Source organism: Gigantopelta aegis, chromosome 6, assembly GCF_016097555.1.
Source record: "Gigantopelta aegis isolate Gae_Host chromosome 6, Gae_host_genome, whole genome shotgun sequence".
Lineage (NCBI taxonomy): Eukaryota > Metazoa > Mollusca > Gastropoda > Neomphalida > Peltospiridae > Gigantopelta > Gigantopelta aegis.
The window spans coordinates 46672744-46696222 of NC_054704.1; the positions used below are offsets into that span (position 1 = coordinate 46672744).

The 23479-nt window shown below is 36.0% G+C and overlaps 1 protein-coding gene across 2 annotated transcripts in view; it reads right to left on the reverse strand.

The window, feature by feature from the left end:
* Positions 1 to 23479, reverse strand: part of LOC121373948 (choline transporter-like protein 1) — a 178280-nt gene that overhangs the window by 96152 nt on the left and 58649 nt on the right. The window contains exons 1-2 of one of the 2 annotated variants that reach the window (XM_041500794.1): positions 15530 to 15549; positions 12364 to 12464 (exon numbers count right to left, since the gene is read on the reverse strand). The gene's annotated coding sequence lies outside the window, so the exon portion shown is untranslated. Of the gene's footprint in view, positions 1 to 12363; positions 12465 to 15529; positions 15550 to 23479 lie in introns of those variants that run through there. The other variant, XM_041500792.1, reaches the window with a different exon arrangement.

The window sequence follows — 23479 nt, forward strand, 5'->3', positions numbered from 1 at the left end:
TAAAGAGTTGTTAACACTAGTTGAAAGAGAACATCGCACAGCAAGTCAAATGTGTGGCACTGATCAACCAATGGACTGCTTAACTACATTCCATCCTCAACAATTAATAATTGAAACAAGATCTGGATCTGACAATGCTCAAAGAATTAAATTAAACCAATTTGTGTTCCTTACATTTCTAAAGACAGGTTATGATACATGTGTAGAATCAGGCTGCGAATTAAGCAGGATTCCGTGCCATTTTGGGTCAGAAGCATCAAATTATGCATGTCATGGAATCCCAAAATATCTGTATGATATCATGTTTACAATTCTGGTGGAATCCTAAATATAAAATTCCAAATTCAATGCCTGAGACTAGCCAATATTAACAACTGTTCGTTTAAAATACCTAAACTGTACAGTGGTAATTCAAAATAAAATTTCATCTTCAATGTCCGAAAGCGGCTTTACAAACGACCTACATGTTTATTTTAAAATCCCAGAGACAAACATAATACATCTGATAATGGTGTTGTTAGACAAACATTCACTTTCAGTTATTTGGACTGGCATTTCTGAAGACATGCTTCAAATAACAAAAAAGAAAATCTATCCTATTATCTAAAAACTTGCAGTAAGAAGCTTGGATCAACAAAAAGGAAAACTCTGCATTAAAACAAAGTCTTAAAGAAACAACAGACACTGGTAATCCCGCCATTGACTGATGGACATGGCAGATATACCTCCTCAACTACGCATGCTTGTCCCTCGATGACATCTGTTATTGACTGGCTACCAACAGCACAGACCCAAACAACTATGCAAGACCTCTTCATGCTGCATTATTAAAATGCTTCGTTCCTTTGGCAGAAAATGAAGCTGGCGTGAAGTCTCACCGAAAAAGCCAACTGTAATTTGGCTCGGAATTGCATTTCAACTGTCCCTGGTCTGTCGCCCAGATTGATTGGGAATAAAAGACTGGTTTATGGTATCAGCATTCCGCCTTCCCTGGGATAACTGTGAGCGGGGCGAAACAATGCCGATGATCAACAAAATTCCATTACACTACAGCATGGCCTCCATCACGCTGCGACCATCCAGCTTTCATTGAAATATTCGGTGCAATTTGCCATATGGGTCTGATCCGTGGAGCAATAGAGGCCATTGATCAATTTAGGGGAGCCAAAAGGCTTTTATGTACTTGTCACTGCCTCACAGAATGAGAGAACACAGCACAAATAGACACATTCAGCACCTAGTAGCAAAGTGTTTCGGCGCATGCAAAACCTCGTTAGACAGGAGTGATCTGCTAGATTTCAACTAAACACACAGGAAGAGATCACCCAATTTAGCTACAAAGCATACGAGAACAAACACACCAAAAAAGAAATTCTACTTAAAAAGTACATGTACAATGCAGAAAAGGTCAGTCATGGTAGAAATGTGGGGTTTTCCTAAGGCTGAAGACAGACCATAGGGAAATTTAGACATTCACTGCTGCATGGTATAAAAATTAATTAGATTTTTCTCATGAAACATTTATCTCTTGTGTTGTTAATTTCCAGTGGCATTTATTTCATCTCTAGGAACGACTGGTATGGCATGTCTAATTAGCTGTTGTTTTAGTATCTTCGTTATATTAGATTGCAATAAGCTGTAGAAATGGGACAATAGGGTAAATGACCTTTCTGGACCTTTATTGAGGTCTCCGCTCGCCTTCTGTGGACAACTAGTGTCTCCAAGACCGTGTAACCTCAATATGCAGGCAACATTGATCTAACAATTTCTCAAGTAATGGATTAATATAATTTTTTTAAATAATGAAAGAAACCAAGAAATTAGAAAATAGGAAAAGTGGTTTCGCAGTGAATAAATAAATGTATGCAATAATTAAAGTTTGTTTTGTTTAACAACACCAGTGGAACATATTGATTTATTAATCATCGGCTATTGGATGTCAAACATTTGGTAATTTTGACATATAGTCTTAGAAAAGAAACCCGCTACATTTTTCCATTTGTAGCAAGGGATCTTTTATATACACCATCCCAAACACAGGATAACACATACCACAGCCTTTGATATACCAGTCGTGGTGCACTGGCTGCAATGAGAAATAGCCCAATGGGCCCACTAAGCACTTTACCACAGGGCTACGTCCTGCTCCTATACAATAACCGTACTAAACTTCCACTATCATTTCATACGACTTCTTATTACTCATATGGTTCAAAATATATTGCTTCATGTCAAGGTGACACATCCCATTTTCAATATTTTAAATGACCTTTTTACTATTTTAGTGTGTTACTAGCGGTCGAGTGGTATGTTCTTTTGCAAAATAAACGAGTACAGTAAATAGGAAGCGAAAACAACGCATGTGAAGTTCTGTATTTATTACATACCTTCGTTTATGTTTTATAAAAACGTTTTTTAATTTAACGTCATAACAACACTTTGTTAAATCTATGTTCAAAACTCATTTCATGGATTTACTAAACGCTAAGAATCATACTCTGCGGCAGCCTTGTGTAATGTTTCAAATACGATGTGACGTCATTTGTAAATCATATATGACGTCAGTAAATAAAAGGCACTAACTGCAGTAAAATGAAAAAGGGAATTCCCCATTTAAAAGTTCCGGTCCATATTGCACATATGTGCAATACAAAATAAATTTATTACACAGTTTCAAAATGTCTTTATCACTATAGTAAGATTGAACATGTATGTAATAAAGAATATTTCTATGCTAATATGACCTTGTTATGGTCTAGTCCGATCTGAAATGAGAACACTGTTGTCCCTCGTCTGATCTGAGTAAAACACCTGGGGCCATGCTTATAAAACATTGCAGATATTTATGTCATATTTGATTTACAACGAATGGTGATGTTCAGATGATAATGTCTTGATTGTAGGTAAAATCTTTGCGTCTAGACTCTTAGTTCTGTAACCAGTAGCCCTGGCTCCTGACTTGAAGAACCTGGTGCCTGTCACTAAAGCTTCAAATATCATTATTGAAGATGGGCTTTTTTTAGGTCAGGTCAGGTCAGGTTAGGTCACAGGGCTTAATGTGCATATTCAGAGCAAGCTGTTGTAGCGCACGTCTGTCATGGGTGCAGGTGTTGGCCCATGTGGCTCCTCCGTCCAGGACAAGAAAGGGTTTGGGGTGGGTGTAAGGACAGACCACCTGTGCTGGCAAGTGCAAGAGAACAACAGCAGCCCGACCAGGGTCAGTAGGAGGCGGGGGTTATGATGGGTTTCTTCTTCTTCTTTTTCTTCTTATACTACTAAACCTGGGAAGAGTCCAATCAGCACACATGAATATATCCTGAACATACCTTGTTTAACTATTTTAATTAAAGAGACCGGCTCAATAACAGAAACATGCAACTGGATCCTGTACTGAGTGCGGGGATGAATAATATATTACTTTTAAACAATCTTCAGCAACATACCAGCAAGTTCATTAATCAATGTAGACCTCTGCTGAACGTCCTACAGGCAGCAAGATCTCAAGTGCCAAAAGTATTATCTTGAGAACTGATTCCCAGTCATACTAATGGATCTGCCCTGTCTGAGAGATGAATGATCAGTTATGTGCGTATTGGTGGTTCATGCCAAAGTGATGAAACTACTGTCTTGAGGCCCACATAGAACTGTTTAGTGAGGTCTCCGCTCGCCTTCTGTGGATGACTGGTGTCTCCAAGACTGTGAAATCTCAACATGCAGGCTAACACTGATCTAACAATTTCTCAAGTAATGGATTAAACAATAACAGGTTGTCTGGTATGGGACTTGTGATGCATTGGCCGCGTTGCCATTTTGACACTCATAATGGAGTGGTGACAAGGCTCATGTGGTATCTCTGGTTTACTGTAGTCACAAGAGGCAAATAGAGTGGTCACCCTTGAAGCAACTTCATCACAGTTATAGCTTATGACAGAAACCACCATTGTGGACAAATTGTCGGAGATGCAGAACTGTCATTATATGTAGAAAATCAGCAATTTATCATGGAACTCACAATTAAAGGCAGACAATATTAAAAATGGACTTTTTTTTAGTTTCAGTTACCAAAAAAGAACAATATTGCTTATATTTAAGCAACCCAACAATTCCAATCACAAATAGAATTAAAACAAGGCTATACAACTGTCTGCCTTAATAGAAAATAATTAGTTAATTAAAAACATTTATCGCTTGCATGTATTGAAGGAAACAAGACACTCTAGGACAGAAATTAATATCCTAACTGCCGACTATGCATAATTAGTTGTCTAAACAAAAAGACAAAGCACTAGAATGGAACATGAATTGACTTAGTCAGTCATTAATAATTAATACTTGAATGGTTATAACAATTCACAGATTAAAGTCCATTAGTGATTGAAAAATACATTGAAAACTGACTGCTCACAAACAATTAACTATTCAGATCACAATAACTGTTAAAATCTAAATAAACTATTCAGGCCTAAATTAACTATTCAGATCTATTACGAAATAACATGCATATGTAAGCAATCTTTCCCAAAAAAAAAAATCTTTCAAAATCAGTCATAGAGAACACAGAATATGGCTCTGCATTAATTTTGCTATCAATTTATGGATCATTAGCCAACACATGTAAATTACATCAAATTTTTTTTTTTTAATTTTCAAAGTGCAGGAAGTAGTAAAATATAACCTGATTTGACAAAGCGAGCAATTAATGCTTGAATAATTATCAAATGCACAGATCTAAGGACGATGTTCGTAAAGTGTGTGTGTTATATGCCTTTAGGTTAGTGCATTGTTGAAACAAATGTTGTAAATTGACTGCTCACAAGTCATTTTTGTATTCACAGCTCAACATGAGCCGAGAGTACTCATGCTTGCTTGTGCAAAATTGATTTTTGGATACTGATAATAAAGCTATCTGCATCGACAATAATGATGTTAGAATCCACAAATTTGTCAATCTTCTTTGCCATATTTTATGAATACAAAAGCAATGAACCATTCTGATGAACTGATTACCATATATAAACAAACACTCTATTTGATGACTTTAACATTCGGAGATGTGAAATCTAAGTAACCAAAACTGACTTCAATTTGTAAAATAGCAGTCATGGACTAAAGAGGTGAAGATAAACAGACAGACACACAGAAAGAGAGACAGAGACAGAGACAGAGACAGAGACAGAGAGAGAGAGAGAGAGAGAGAGAGAGAGAGAGAGAGAGAGAGAGAGAGAGAGAGAGAGAGAGAGAGAGAGAGAGAGAGAGAGAGAGAGGAGAGAGGGAGGGAGGGAGGGAGGATGAGACAGAGAAAGACAGAGAGAGGAGAGGGAAAGAGTGAGGAGGAAAAGAGAGGATGAGAGAGAGACACAGAGAGACAGAGAGACAGAGAGAGAGAGACAGACATACAGACAGAGAAAGAGTGAGAGAGACAGAGATAGAGACAGAGACAGATGAGAGAGAGGGACAAAGAGAGAAAGGATGAAAAGAAAGAATGGAAAAAGGGGGGTGAGATGAGGTATGGAGGGATGGAGAGTAAGAAAAAGAGAGAGCGAGAGAGACAGACATAGATATAGTGATGTGCATTTTTTTAAATTTTATTCTTTGATATGAAGTCAAAGAATAGACTCAGCAATTACCATCAGTGTGGCCAACAGCCAAGATGGCATACATTCAAACATTTTATAACAGTCACTTAACAGCGGCTAAATGTCATCTTTGTTAACTGATAACCTTTATAACCACATTTTAGAAATGAATGAAAATAAACAGCTACATGTACTTTTGTAGACAGAGGTTTCTATTAGAACATACTTTAAAATATTTCACCCAGAGGACATTAAAATGCAGTTTAACATTGCAGGATATTGTAATCTGTCCCCAACCTGAACTTTAGAGTGGACCTCTATCTATCAGCTAAATCATGCTCCTTTTATTTCAAAAATGAAAAATAACCATGGACTGTGTATTCAGTAGTTTAAAATTTTGACAGTGATGACCCCTCTATATATGTACAAATATACAGCAAAAAGACTTACAACAGATATACATGGGTAGGTTGTAGAATATTCAAAGTAGAGATAAAACAGGGCTCAAACTTAAGAATTTATCACTCAGGGCAATAAAAAACCCAAATTGCCGTCGGTGAAAGGGCCAATCAATGGCAATTTTGAGTATGCAGGGTGTATACTACCAAATCAAATCCCACAGACGACAATAGTAACATATGTGGCTAAAACTCCTACCTGCAACGTATCAACCGACATAAACGCCACGGATATAAATACTACCACCCCTTACACTTAAAGTGAATCAGAAAAAAATGGGGGTCAAGCTGAGATAACGGGTAGTGTCTATGACTACCCTAGTTTCGCACAAAATTCGAGTACTTTTTTTTACAGGTACCCCATACATGTTTCAAGCACAAGGCTACTTGACACATTGGTACTAGATGAAATAAAATTGCACATTTTTTTTACCCAGATGAAACTATTATTTTTTACAACCAACACACTCACATTTATAACCAATCACAGGACTTGTGGTGTTCACTTCTCTATCAAAAGTTCGGTGCACCTCGAACTTTGACCCAGCCGGAAGTTATTTGGTTTAGTACTACCTATACTGATAACATACATTTTTCAAAAAGTGTCCAGCTATGTGTCTTTATGACAACCAGGGTCTGGTGTATTCTGACATAAACTGACAACCTCACTGAAACTGTTGTTTCTACAGTGCAACCTAATATAATGTACACCTCATAAGGCTTATATATTGCACTCAGTTTTGTACAAATGCAATATGTCATATTAAACAACAAAATGTTTTAAAATAAAACTCCTGAAGATATTTACTTTCAGTTGGGTGTGTGTACTCAGGTATATGTGTAGAGACAACAAAGATAGTCAGAGTACCTCTACCCCTTTAAAGCATTCCATTAAAACACATGCACTTGATTGGCCCCTACATTTTGAAGACCTTAACAGGCACATCAAAGAAATATCAGTATTAAAAAACTACACTGTCTGAAGAAGGAAACACAAACATGACTGTACCTGTATGAAGTAATGACTTAATGTCCTGTACATTAGTGTTGGGCGGAAATCCTGTATGCTGGGTGTGGGTGTCTTCAAGTTACCAGGTGTGGGAATTTCAAATCCATCGGCCATGCTGATTTTCATAATGAACCATCAAAACTATTGGCAGCCACCAATATTCCTGACTATATTTTATTTATAGCCTACTGTAGTTGGAGGTTTTAATAGTTGTGACATCTGGAATAATCTTGCAGCTTTAACACATTTATTTTTGATTAATTACTGAAAAAAACTATTTTTAAATGACAAAATTACCCGAACATCTATTTGCTTGCATTATTTTCTTATCCGGATGAATACAATATGTACATTAGATGTATTCCTACAATCTGTAATCCAGCATTTTATTTAGCTAGTAACATTAGGTAATACAGCTTTAACAATAAAATAAATTATCAACTTAATCCAAGGCAGATAATCAAATCTGAAAAAAATTGGTTCTGAATCTAGTATAAACTCAAAATGCTTTTCATGAGAGCTAACTAAGTGATTATTAAGAAAAAAAAATGATCTGGAGATCTAAGTATATGTTTAACAACCTTATTGTTATGGACAAATAAGAACAGAAGGCACAATAGTGACAACAAATTTAATTATGTTTTTGGTCAAGCTTTTCTTCAAATTTACTTTAAATTTTGCATAAAACTACAAATTTGTCTAAAATATAACTTAGCACCCTATAAATATGTCAAAATGACAATAAAAATCAACTTCTTTACAAATTTGAGTTTTCAGAATTTCATACATAAAACATTAACAATGTTAATGGAAACTAAAGACATTAACCCACTATTGGCACATGCTATTTTTAATATAAAAATAAATTGCTATTAAAATTTTAGTTCAGGTTGCCTATATATAATACCATATTTAAGAGCAGTTGTATATGGCAAGTCAAATACCATGTAAAAAGAAATTATTGAAATCTTTACAGTACGAATTATAGGCCAAAACCAACTTTTCTTCAGTGATAACTTTGATTCAAACTCCATTCTGAGCCATGTACAGAGATTATTGTCAAGGTCAAGGTCATTGTGAACTTGCATGATCGAGTGATGGCTAATTAATCAACCAGTATAGTTTAATTAAATAAAATGACAAAATCATAATATTTTTTATTATGCACTGAATATGTGCTATAGGGTGTATACTACCAAATCAAATCCCATAGACGACAATAGTAACATATGTGGCTAAAACTCCTACCTGCAACGTATCAACTGACATAAACGCCACGGATATAAATACTACCACCCCTTACACTTAAAGTGAATCAGAAAAAAATGGGGGTCAAGCTGCTCGTTTCTGAGATAACGGGTAGCGTCTATGACTACCCTAGTTTTGCACAAAATTCGAGTACTTTTTTTTACAGGTACCCCATACATGTTTCAAGCACAAGGCTACTTGACACATTGGTACTAGATGAAATAAAATTGCACATTTTTTTTACCCAGATGAAACTATTATTTTTTACAACCAACACACTCACATTTATAACCAATCACAGGACTTGTGGTGTTCACTTCTCTATCAAAAGTTTGGTGCACCTCGAACTTTGACCCAGCCGGAAGTTATTTGGTTTAGTACTACCTGCAGACGGCAATTTTTCTAAACTGACTTTTGCAGCAAATAAACTAGACTGAAAGGTTAATTTTTTGTATGTACATGTAATCAAATTTCTTCAATTTATGTCAATAAACAAGAATTTATTATAAATGGAATCATGAACTACTAGCATAAGCTAACATTTAACAGAACCTGGTGTTTCTGAGACGAAGTTGCCCAAGTTTGCAGTGAATATGACATGAAAACTGTTCTATGGATGACATTAAATTGTATACAGTGTTCTCACTGGGTTGCGCGCCCCCACCCCAGCATTTCAAAAAACAACAAAAAACACACTGAAAAGCAAAAAAGAAAAGAAAAGAGGAATATTTGGTTACCATATATCGTTATATGTTGGTTGACTTTGTGGAAATACCTATCCCTTATTTTGCAACTAAGTATCTGGTTCTGAAAAGTTGGTACGATCATGTACAAGCTGCCTTGTCTTTTGGGCTCTGTTAGTTAAAACGTAGTTCAGGTAAAATGGAGTGTCGGTTTGACATTCACGGGTATTCGTTTTGCTAAACCGATCAAAGTTTTAATATTATTTTAATAAAGATTTTAAGATATCTGAAAAATAATAAAGATATTTTTTTAAGCGATCCCCTACTGTGGGATAACATTTTTCTATTTTTCTGTTCTTTTTATTTCCATCTTCATCAAGTAAATCAATCGCATTGATATTTTTGTAAAGGCAGTGTATATATTGTTTGGCACCCAAGATTAATTATTTTAACAATGAACATTACTAGTTCCATTTTTATAAGCGGTGATATCCCCCCCCCCCCCCCTCCAAAAATTATTTTTAAAAAATGTTTTTAATATTTTATAAAGAATTGCTGAATAAACAAACAACAGTAAGTAAAAATCATCAGTTACAACCAATTAAATCTACCATTAAGGATAAAATATCAGACAAGAGTTAGTGAACACAAAAGACAGAATGACCATTCTGATCATGTGACAAATTTGGCGCCAAATAAGTGGGGAGTTTTCAGTCGGAGATTGCCCAAATGATAAAAATAAAATGTTTTCATTGCTAAAATAAAATATAACTTATTGTGTGTATCAAACATACAAATGGATACTGGTATGGGACACAACAGAGGCTGTTAAAAAATAGTGTTAAATTACGTTACAGTAACTGCTGTAGACTACTGAAGTTTTTCGTCAGTTGCGCTTTCGTACACAACGCGGATTGTTTCCTTTGATGTCTAGTGTGTAGACTGATCAATGTTTTTCAGTGTGAAAAAATATTGTGCATTTTGAAATAGAGGAGCTGGGTGCTGTAAATTATAACAGGATGCCGAAAAATAAAGAGGGGCGCAGAAAAACAAATGGGGCTGCCAAACTTGAAAAGGGGCAGCATAACACGAAAGCGAGGAGGCAAAATGCAGTGAGAACATATATTATACAACACAGGGTATGCGCATGACTAGTTCCATCAAGTGGTACTAACTAAACACCTATTAACTCCAACCAGGACCCAAACGCTTCTGTTAAATACTGGTAGATAATGTTCATACACATTTACACATTTTGCCATCGGTGAAGAGCTTTACCGATATTCAGGCAGTTTCCAGATTATGCTGAAGAATATTTTGAAGGAAGGTATTCTTTTAGAATTTCATCCAGTACTTGTATGAAGCAAGAACCCATTTTAAAACCCAGTGACCTAAGCCCTGTACCACTCACTATATGACCAGTATTTTTCTTCTTAATGAACTTTCTATGCTGTTTTATGGAAGGTTTTATTATTACTTAATGCATAAAAAGGAAATAACCTTCAAATGGAATAATTATGGAATCTAACATAAAAATCTATCAAAGAATCCAATTGGAAAAGCAATTTGATAATTAGTAAAATATAATGGTGGTGGATGGTCCACACATGTTCATCCTATAAAAGGATCAATTCAATTTAATTATGTGTACTGTCATCATTTCCCACATATTCTGCACCCTGGTAATGTTATGTGTGTCAATTATCTTTAAATTAAACATAAAAATGAGAGTTCAAATCTATAATTCCCACAGGTTTGTTATAAAACAGGCAGTAAGTGTGATTTCCCACCATTAAACTCAGCTCAGAAAGATTTACATTTATAATACTTTATCCACAGACAGGATTTGGGAAGTCTAACTGTAAAAAAACAGTGTTAATAAATTTATTTATCCTTTAAGTTCAAAACGGAGTGCACCATTGGTGGATCCCATGATCCCCCTGCCCCGGGTGTTTCAAGTGCTCTTTTAAATTAGTTTTTTGTAATTATTTTTAAATTCATCAATCTCAATATATAACATTAAATTACCCTGAACATTTTCTTGGGGAGTATACCCCCGAACCCTCCTACAGATCTCACTTTCTTTGGGAGCTTGGCTAATCTGCTTTTCACAAACTCAAACAGCTTTCTTAGAATTTTGTGACCCCTCCTTACAAAATCCTGACCCACTCCTGGTGCAATGTAAATGTTGTATGTGCTATATCGACTGCACAAATGGCTGTGACATCAAGCCTTCTTATGTTTTGGTGGCACCAACAACCCCTCGATTATTATGGCAGCTGTCTAAATGCTTTAAAGTCATCGAAAAACACCATTTTCTGTGTGCTTAAGCACATCAACTTTCTAATAATATATAATCATACTCAGGGTGTGCTGTATAAAATTTATTTAATAAAACAAAATTGCTAAACATCTTTAATAAATTCCACACATGCACACATGCTCATATATCATCATTAAATAATTTGCAAAAAAACATTTTTCAAAGCTGGTGGCAATTCTTAATACCATTATCCTGTATAGTTGTTTCAGAACTTATGACACAGAAAGGCAGGAGGCACTTTTTATATAATCACCACTCACAAAATAAAATTAATTTAAATCATGAATATAAGTGGGGGTGGGGCCGTGGGGGTAAATGTTGCAAACCGACCAGTCATAAAATGTTACAGATTACTATGCATCCCACCAACCCTGGGCTAGCTCTGGAACTTGCCAAATTCATCAACTGCAAATTTTAAAAACAATTAGCAAATTTTAATTAATTTGGTTAAATAATTTCATGTAATAATTGAACATTTTCTACAAAAGAAAGTAGCTTTCTTCCATTTCTTAATTGTGGGCTTTTTAAATGTTTTAAGTTTAACTGAAAATTTGGCAACATTTTCTTTTCACCATAAGCTAGCCCTGCCTAGCCAATGTGATTAATTCTGGAACAACCCATAACACAAAAGAAAGAAATTTTTGTAATTAAAGACAAACAAACTTTTTTTTCTCTTTGTAATTGTGAAACATTCTATTGTACACGTACATTATATACCGTTTCTATTCTGGTGTAATGGAAATATGTTCCCTGTATATTTGCATTACTACCATCATATCTCTCTCACTCGGTCTCTCTCTTGGTCTCTCTGTCTCCCTCTCTCTTTCTCTCTCTCCCCCTTCTCTCTCTCTCTAGCTCTCTCTGACACACACACACACACACACACAGACTCACACACACTCACAAACACACTCACAAACACACACACATTATATACTGTTTCTATTCCAACACACACACACACACACACACACACACATTATATACTGTTTCTATTCCACCACACACACAAAAATATGAATATACTCAGGATAATTTGTATACAGAGACAACACAAGCGCCTCACCTGCATAAACTGGTGGCATTCAGTGACAACAGAGAGCTGGAGTTGGCTGACACCAGTAAACAGACTGTCGACCGTGATACAGACAAACTGCAACTGTAATCCTGCAACGAAGAGCAGCTCATTAATACACGGGAATACCCTTTAATAAAGTCACGATTCACTTATTAAAAAAAATAACACTATCATTATGGTCAATACGAGGTAATTATTTCTTTATCCTTCATGTGTCGAGAAGATATTACGTTTTTATTTTTAGCAATCTTGATCACTTTTGGCTCTGAACGCAGTGAGTATTTTTGTACACGTCTTATTTTAATTCTCTAATCTTCTGTTTCTTAGGATGAAATTAATTTAAGGAATTCCCAGAACAAACTGAATCAACCGCCATCAATGGAACGACAAACGTTTTAACGGGACGGAGACTGTGAAAACAGACGCGATGTAGATGGTTTAATTTGGTACTGATTAATAATCAATCTGGGGATTTCTTTGTCAGAAATACATTGTAGTCAAGGGTTTTGAGGTATCAAAATATATAGGTTGTGTTATGCATTGGTCATATATTAGTAAATAAACATTTAACAGCCCCCAAAAACCCAAACATTTGTTTTCTTTTTATATAGGCTGTTATGCATTAAACAATTTATTATATTATTAAAAGACAAAAAAAAACAAGTAATTTTTCTTCTAGCCTAACACAAATATAGGTACAATACTTGATTTTATTACTTTAAGTATGATTTAAAAATACAATTGTTTGTTTTATAATGTAAGCCATTACATATAAAATTGGTAACAGCAGCAAAATCAGTTCCTTGTAAATACATTACTATTTTCAAAGAATTAGTTATATGGTTAAAGTTTAAGTTTGTTTTGTTTAATGACATCCTGATTTATTAATCATCGGCTATTGGATGTCAAACATTTGGTAAATCTGACAGTCTTAGAAAGGAAACCCACTACATTTTTTCCATATTAGTAGCAAGGGGTCTGGCTAGAATGAGAAATGTAGCCCAATGGGCCCACCGATGGAGATTGATCCTAGACCAATTGTGCATCAAGAGAGCACTTTACCACTGGACTACGTCCCGTCCCTTTAATAGAAATACTTGGAAATATAGTTGGCTCTACTGTTAGGTCATCAGAACCAATATGTAACTGAACACAAATCAATACATCATTGAAGCTTAACTTTATTTATAAATTTTTAAAAATTAAATAATAATTTGATATAGTTTTTGGTCACTAACAAGATTGTTTCAGAACATTATAATATTTAATACACTGAAAGTGTTTCTCTTACATAATCCAAATACTTGATGCATTGAAACATTTTTCATTTGGAATTAAAATATCTAACAAAATATCACCATGCATTCACCATGCAATATAATTAAGAACGTTTTGGTCAGTCCAATTTCTGTACATCTAGCACTGCCTCGGAGCTATCTGTATTATGAAACCTATATTTCAGTTTGTTTTGCCATATAATCTTTAAATTTGCCCATCAGAATTGGGCACCATCTCTGTTCTGATTGGTTTCTTGTGAAGAAAATTAATCAATTTTGTGAGGCTCTCAGCTAATGCTATATAGCTATAAGTGACATATTAAATGGGAACAGTATAGTAATCTCTCTGGGATGTTCGATGGTGGAAATTGTCTGAAGCTGACCATATTCATGATTTAGTGGTGGTGGCGCTCCAACGTTCAGGGTCACAAATTAATTGCGAGGTCAGAAATCTGTTGAGATTATTGGTGTGTCAATAGGGAAATTCCACACAGCGAAAACAAGTAGGCATCTCCTCGACACTTTCCTTAAGCTGCTTCTTTAGAAGGAAGGGGCAGGATGCAGCTCAGTGGTAGAGCACTTGACTGACGTGCAGCGAGTTGTAGGATCGATCATCCTCAATTGACTCAGATTTTTTCACAATCGTTTGCTGCGTCTTTTGGTAGTAGGGGCGGGATGTAGCCCAGTGGTAAACGTTTGCCTGATGCACAGTCAATCTAGGATCGATTCCCATTGGCTGGCCCATTGGGTTATTTCTCATTCCAGCCAGTGCAATGGTATATCAAAGGCAAGTGCACTGGTGTATCAAAGGACATAGCATGTGCTATCCTGTTACTAATGAAAAATGTAGCAGGTTTCTTCTCCAAGATTATATGTCCAAAACCTGATGATTAATAAATCCATGTGCTCTAGTAGTGTCGTTAAACAAAACAAACTTTAATTTCCTATGTGGCAGCAGTTCTCTCTCTCTTTTTTCACTTTCTGTCCCTATCTGTCTCTATCTTTGTCTCTGTCTCTCTCCATCTTTGTCTCTCTGACTGTCTCTCTCTCTCTACCAAGTGTCAAAATATCCATGTTAGTTAATAAGTTTGGTTTGTTTAACGACACCACTAGAGCACACTGATTTCTTAATCATCGGCTACTGGATGTCAAACATTTTATAATTCAACCTGATCCTGCTCAGCACTTTGACGTCACTAGCCAAAGAAAAACCTGTCTATAAAAGACTGGTTTAATTACCCAATACCTATAAATAAGAAGATTCTTTTTTCGCAACTGGCAGAGACCAAATGTCCAAAGTTTAAAACATGCTGGGTATCATTAAATAAGTAGTCTTTTCCTTTCTGTGTCGAAGTAAGCTGGAGTATACTTAGTGCATCACATGCATCAATTTTTTATTTTCAATAGCAGTTATAAGTGAACTTCACAGATGTGGTTATCTATATTAATCACTATATGCAGCATCCTTTAATAAAACAGATCATTCTCTGCCTTGAAAGAAATGTTACGTAAAACGATAATGTAAATCAAAGTGAAAATGGAAACAACTCAGGCTTTAAATAATTTTCTTCTTTGAGGTTGGCAACAAGATGGGGTTACAGGTTATCAAGGAAAAGTAGGCGGGTTTAAAGAGCCATTTTAACAGTGAGAGGTTACTTACTGCTAGGTAAAGGAGGATTTGCACGTACATCTGTCCAACCACAGTTCCCACAGTTCCCACAGTAGCTTTAACTCTGCCTTTCAGAAGATATGTATGTTTTCAAAGAACATTTCACAGATACATTGCCAAAAAATATCTGTAAATTTATCCAGTGTAAGATACAATTTCATCACCAGTGATAACATTTTAGGTCGAATTTCCAAATCACGTGTTTTACCTGTTGTACATAGTAAATCACATATCTCCACGTATCTCCAAATCAACTGACAGGTTTGTGGCTACAGGGATGCCCAAGTTTATTCCGAAGTGATAAAAACATATCTTCTTTCACATTAATTTGATAACAAATGTCGGAAACAAGGTTTTTTCAAACATCATGAAAAGGATTTTACATTAGGTTAGCTAATGTACATGCTGAAAATACAAAAATAGTTGATATTTTATACCAATAGATAAGTGCATTTCACAGATACAGATAAAGTTTTATAATTATAACAAATTAGATAATAAAAGATATTTAATGAAGAGTTTAATCGTAATAAAATACACCATACTCAAAATGTTTTGATAAGCAACTACACGTTATCTTTTCATTATCTGTATTAAGAAGGAAGGAAATGTTTTATTTAACGACTCACTCAACACATTTTATTTACGGTTATATGGCGTCAGACATCTGGTTACAGACCACACAGATACATAGAGATAGGAAACCTGCTGTCGCCACTTCATGGGCTACTCTTTCTGATTAGCAGCAAGGGATCTTTTATATGCACCATCCCACAGACAGGATAGTACATACCATAGCCTTTGTTACACCAGTCATGGTGCACTGCCTGGAATGAAAAATAGCCCAATGGGGCCGCCCATAGGGATCGATCCTAAACCGACCAAGCATCAAGTGAGTGCTTTACCACTCGGCTACTTCCCACCCCTATCTGTATTAAGCAGTCGACCGTCTAATGAGACCAAGGAAAGCAGTATTTGTTTAATGACACCTCATTACATATTAAATTATACACTGCAACTATTTGATGTTTTTGAGAGAGAGAGAGAGAGAGAGAGAGAGAGAGAGAGAGAGAGAGAGAGAGAGAGAGAGAGAGAGAGAGAGAGAGAGAGAGAGAGAGAGACAGAATGAGAGAGACAGACAGAGACAGAAGAGACAGAATAGAGAGAGATATAGACAGAGTAACAGAGAGAAGAAAAACACTTCCGCCACAGGCAGGACAGAACATACCACGGCCTTTGAAGTACACCAGTAATGGTATTTTTTTTTTAGCCTATTGAGGTTGAGCAATCCTATGACCTCTACCACGGAGCTACATTCCACCCCTTCTGAAGAGGCCACTTTTTAATACCACCATAAATCTCTGTTTATCACAAGTTAGTACACATATTATGGGTGTACTGTTACTGCCAAAATCACACCACAGTTTAAGGCAATCTTTTACAGCAGCAGCCAGTATACACGTGCCAACCATTAAAGAAATAACCCACACAGCCGGGGCAGACAGACTTTTACTGCCTGGCAGTTTGGTACAATTAATCGACAGCCGAGAGAAATTACCTAGAACATTTTGGTAAAATACTTGAACAGGTATGATAGGAGAAACACCTGTACAACATCCCGCTATCCTAATAGAAGTCTATTAAGATTAACAAGATTATAATCACAACATTATTTGAACAGTGTTTCTGCTGACAGATGGTGATCAGTTCCCATGGAGCCAGTTTTAAGGGGGGGGGGGGGACCTCCGAAATGTCCAGACTCTTGTGTGGTAAGATGTTTTTTGTGTTTTTTCAATGTTTGTACAGTCAGACTGACATGTGGGTATTGCATCTGTATTCAAGTCTGAAATATTACCTTATGGAAACAAACACATCAAACACAACACTAAAAACTCTTGTCATAGATGAATAATATTTTCCTGTTGGTCTAAGCTATAAAAAGCCATTCGGTGAGGAGCTGTTTTAAACTAAATGACAGTTCCAAATGGTGGCTCTGTTGTGTAAGCAATTCTGTCATGTTTGTACAAAAAGGTAAGTTCTGTTTATGGCTGTTTACACTAGCTGCCAGTTCTTTCCAGGGATAGTTATGACAGAAGTAAACCGACAAGATAAACTGTAATATTATGATGATGTAGTCCGTTTATTTCATTTCCACTAGCGCTGCATCTGTAATGACATGCAGATAAAAACAATGAATGGTGCAAGGGAAGGTGGGTGGTCGCTGATCGAGATGTGTGGAAGATGTCACAGACTCAAAAAATATACAGAATCAACCATTACTGGCTTGCTGCATTCAGAAAGAAAACCATGCAAGATGCATAATACGAGATAAAGAGGGCTCCCAACATCTGTGCCACTGTGTCTGCATTATCCAAACACAAACGCCAGCATATAAATGCAACATACTGACTAAATGTGGATCTATTTGCTATTCTGTCTGTGGGGAAACTGCATATAAAAGACCCCTTGTAGCTACCAGTAATCAGATTTCCTTTCACACAAAGACATTAAATAAACATCAATTCTGGAAAGACAGCGCCAACAGCAGCATTGTGCATCATGGCCAGACAACAGAGACTGCCAAGTTGTGTGTCCAGGACAGCATGCTTGATTCTTAGTTAAATATAAAAAATATCTTAAACAGACTGCCAATAGATTTTCTTCATTAAACTAGCAGTTTTTCTAAAGGCAGCCTTCTTTTTTTCCGCATGCCACTCGTCATGTATCTATGTTAACAACAGCTGAACAAAAAAGGACATTTTCTCAACAGCATGCTTGTCACACTGTTTGGTCTTTAGTGTTAAACTTGATCATTCTACAGAGTAGCTAATGTGTGAAAGAAGAAACTCATTTGGTTTTTAATATGCATTATCCCAACATGCACAACAACCAGTCACCAAGCAATGGATGGAACAAGAAATACCGTAAATCCTTCACTTGTTTGCCCAATTCTCTGAGGCCCAGCCTCTATTCAAGGCAACTGGCCTCGGTGGCGTCGTGGTTAGGCCATCGGTCTACAGGCTGGTAGGTACTGGGTTCGGATCCCAGTCGAGGCATGGGATTTTTAATCCAGATACCGACTCCAAACCCTGAGTGAGTGCTCCGCAAGGCTCAATGGGTAGGTGTAAACCACTTGCACCAACCAGTGATCCATAACTGGTTCAACAAAGGCCATGGTTTGTGCTATCCTGCCTGTGGGAAGCACAAATAAAAGATCCCTTGCTGTCTGTCGTAAAAAGAGTAGCCCATGTGGAGACAGCGGGTTTCCTCTTTAAAAAAAAACCAGTGTCAGAATGACCATATGTTTGACGTCCAATAGCCGATGATAAGATAAAAAAAATCAATGTGCTCTAGAGGCGTCGTTAAATAAAACAAACTTTACTATTCAAGGCAGGTCTCTTATTTTTTAAATATAGCTTTATTGTAAGATTGTATTCTAATGACGGCTTTCAAACTATGTGAAAACCTCTCATCTCACTGAGAAATGAAAAAAAAACCCCTCTTTTCCCGTTCTTGCCATATGGCTATAAGCTTCCGACGTTATGCAACAGAAATGACGAGTATAACATAGTTATTAACCTGACAAAGCTACAATAACAGAAGCTGGCTTTTATTTAAGGCAGGCCTCTATTTTTTTCAAGACACTCCAAGAAATGGCTAGGAATTTTCAAACCTATCTTAGCACTATGAAATCATAAAACCATCATAGGCCATGACATCACTATAGCACTTTCCATAGTGACGTCATAGCTTACAATGGTTTTGTGATTTCGAAGCGCCAAGACAGCTTCGAAAATATGGGCCCTGGCTTCTATTCAAGGCAGACCTTTATTCAAGAATTTATGGTAACCCAACTACCTCAGCCATCTACAAATAAGTGAGGAGCAAACTGAGATACCAGTGGGGTTTTTTTTTCAATGATACTTTAACAAACCAATCAAACAGTTTTATGGATCAATGTGTATAATACCAGGCATGTCCACCCTTAGCTTGCTAGTCACCAAGAACAAGGTATTGCCTTAGACATCAAATTCTGATTAATGTTGGTTTGAGCTGTCACTTGATAATGATAAAGATACAAATAGCTCTTCTGACTGCAGTCTTCTCCTTTTTTCATGGTTCTTACAAAATATCTAAATTAAAACAAGTAATAAGAAGGAACTAAGACACAGATTCTCTCATGCTCATTAACTCACTACCCAACAACTAACTTCAAGATTACAAAATTTAATTAGCTTCTTCCCTGAGGCAAACGCTGATCAAAAAATATCTTTTTGACTGAAACATTCATCAGAAACCAATCACACGCTTGTCAAAGAAATAACAAGTTTTTTCTAAATACGCCATACTGCGTGTGACCAGATATGCTATATGTATATACATATACATCATCAAAGAAATTACTTTGAAGTCTCTGCCAGCATGAATCAAATGAAATTAATTTCATCTGCCAAAAAGGATCCAGTGATAATAGGATAACTAATAAGAATAATAAACTTGGCCACATCATTAAGATACTATGACACAGAACAAAATTATTCTGCTCAAGAAATAACAATCTTAATAATTATGGTCACAGCAGGTGATTATAGCTATGTACATTATAAACGAGTTAATCAGTGTACAGTTATCAATTCTGCTCAAGGAAAATATGCTGCTGACAAGACATATTAGTAAAATTTATGCTGTCAATAATCATTTACTAAACTTCAAGGAAGGAAGGTCAGGAAACATTTTGTTTAGTATCGAATCACAATTCGTAAGACAAGTTTCAGAGATCACTACACATTTAAAAAAAATTAAACAGTCATTGCTAATCAATTTTCAATCGACTAGAAATATCGCTTATCAAGATTTTGAAACAAAAATGTACCTCGAAGATATGCCTGGTTAAAAAAATAAAAATAAAATATACAATATGTGAAATATATGTTCATTAAAATTACAAATTCAGTTTAATCCTAAACATCCTACAACAGGTTGTCTGGTTATAAACTGCCATCTGAACAATTTGAAGTATTGACAAAGGTTCTTCAACTTAAAAGCACACTATATATTCCTGGGTATTCTAGATCAAATGTTAATAACATTTCATGCTATTTTGAGGATGTTTTTGACATGGATAGTGCATCCAATTCAAATTAGATCCAGTGTGAAATCTGAAATGAAATGGGCTATTTAATGTCTGAACTATGATTTTTTTAAATATCAGGCTATTTCAGTAATTTTATGTTCTGTTGGAAGCCTGCTAAACAATCCAAAATGGATGCATAAACCAAGGACATTATGACACGTATCAGTGTGATTTTATATGACATATTATTCCTCTAAAAGAAAGTTGGAATAATACAGGAATTATCAGGATAATATCCCGACAGACACTCATTATTCTCTTACAAAATATTTCTGAAGTAATTTCGACTTTACAGCAACATATGATGTACATGTCATCAAAACAGATCCGATATGATTCAATGAACTACAGATCATGGGGGAGTTTCGAAATCGCGTATCAAGAACCCAAACAACATGGGCAGTTGTTCGATATTTGTCTGGGAAGCAGTGGTCATGACCAAATTAAATCAAGTCGTCTCGAGGGAACAGTATCAAAGCACGATGGCATCAATGCTACAACTCAATTATGGACTTCTTTCAGCAATGTGGCGATGGTCAGTTTCAACAGGATTAACATAAGGGCATCAGCACTTAACTTGCCGTCTTATGAATATCCGTATCATGAGGGATTACACGACAAATACACTTAATTTTGAGATACACCGTTCAATTTCTGGGATTTCCAATAAACTTAGAGACACATAAAATAGCATCTGTTTAAAACTGTTCTGAAGAACATTTTATTTGTTTACTTAAAGGTGCAAACTCAAAGTTGCATATTAAATAGGAGTTTCCCACCAAAATAATGTTTTAACTTTTCCATCATACCTTCAACTATATGCCCACAAAACATTATAATTAAATTATATATTGAAGAACCCGTAGAGGTTAACTTAATGGAATTAGACCCATTCATCTGAGTGGAGCACTCCGTAATGCTATGCCCAGAAAATTTTGCCTACAAGTTTGGTGTCTTTGTACAACTCTTAAATTTCTGATGGCCCTATCTAGTGTCAACAGTCAACTTGCCAGATTTAGTTAATTCAACAGTTTCATAACATTTGTTAATAAATACGCTTGTATATGATAAGACAGAAATCTGGTTGTACTGAACACAGATTTCTTTACACAGCATGCTTACATGTTACAATTCTGATATTCTATGCAAAGATTATCTGTGGGATTCATTAATTTACAGTATAATGTAACAAATAGCACAATATGGCACTTGTAAACTGTGATACTGCACCTTTAATGCACTGAGCACAGAGATATACATACAATGATGTATATTTATGCAATTTTGTATGCTATGTTAATAATACATAGGGAATAAATGTCAGAGTAATTTGTACATGGTGTCTAATTACTTGCACAATGGGCTTAAATTATCTAATTTGTGCATGGAACATAACTCTAATATGTATACATGACACATTCTTCGCTAATTTAACTCTCTGATTTGTACATGAGGCTTACCAGTACTTCTCCAATTTTTAAAAAGAGTACAGTTTAATGTGTCCACAGGGCAAATATCATACATATATTTTTCATCAGAATTTACGTAAACTGGTAGATTATAATATATAGTTTATTTTAGACATTAAAAAATAGTGGCAAATTGTGTTTTCTTTTTGTTGTATCCAGCTGCATACAACTTAACTTCAAGAGGCTTTTAATATTACAGAATGCTTTATAATTGCTTTGGATCAAGAGGTATTATTGATAGGTATGATGGATGAAGCGGCAGATAAGAATCTCAAATTCTGGATACTTTAGTTTTGTGATAAAAATTCAATATTTATGCAGGTGAATGGAAGATAAACCCCGATTGGAATAAACGATACACTGAAGATAAACCCATAGCAGCTGATATAAGCTGCTTATCTTTAAAGCACCAATCTTTTGAAATGCCTAACAGCGAAGGCACCAACTTAAGGCAAGGTGATTTGAGGTATGATATTAAGATAAAGCTATTTTCTGCTCTGAAGCATTCTTTAATCTATCCCGATTCAAGGATATTTGGATACTAACATTTATAATTTATTGTACGATTAGAAGGTTATGTTACAATACTTTAATCTTTTACATTAATAATGTGGGGAAAGATAATGATGTTGGAGATATGATGCCATACAACATTTAGCCATTTTAGTGATAACATTCCCATTTTCACGCCAGTTCAAAGACTATTCTTCCACTGAGGTCAGTTGTTTCAAAGCTGTGTTTATGTACGGTGTGACTGATCATAGCATCACGCCCCATACCCCCTCCCACACCCCACCAATAGGATTCTTTTGGTTATTTCCCAAAACAATCAGTAATCCACAACTAGTGTATTACAAAGTATTTACCTAAGGTACAATAGATCATTACATCGTGCCCCCCACCCCCACTCCTCACCAATAACATCTTTTGATAAATTCCTATAGCAATCAGTAATCCACAACTACTATATCACAAGGCATGGTTGGTTTTGTACTGTCACATCAACGGTAAAATACATATAAAAGATCACTTGCTGCTATTCAGTAAGGTACCAGCCTCAGCACCTATGTGGTTAAGCCATCAGCCTTAATGTATCCACCCTGGGACCTGCTCCCACCAAGAGTAAATTTTAACACTTCAAAGGGGAGGCCACTACAGCGACTTCTCTCTCACTAACCACTAACAGCTGGCCTCAGATTACAGTTATCTTCCCATTTGGTTGTCCAAAATCCGGAAGTTTCACCGTGCAAGTAGTCTGCTGTTTGACTGTGATTATTTCATGGCAGACAGCTATGAAGTGGCAACTGTTTGACTGAAGTGACAGGGGATAGCATGTAGTTTGTAAACATGTGTAACTTGTTGACATTGGAGACTTGTTTGTGGTAATTCCGGCCCATGCAAAAGTAGTGCTTTTTGTGTAAAATGGGTGTACTCCGGCCTGGTTTAGAGGGTGTGTCTGTTTAAACCAATATGCTGGGAGAAAGAGCTGGACAACAGGGGTTGTCCTTTTCAGGGTATGTGTCCCCCATGCAGGCAAAGGTACATACAAAACTTC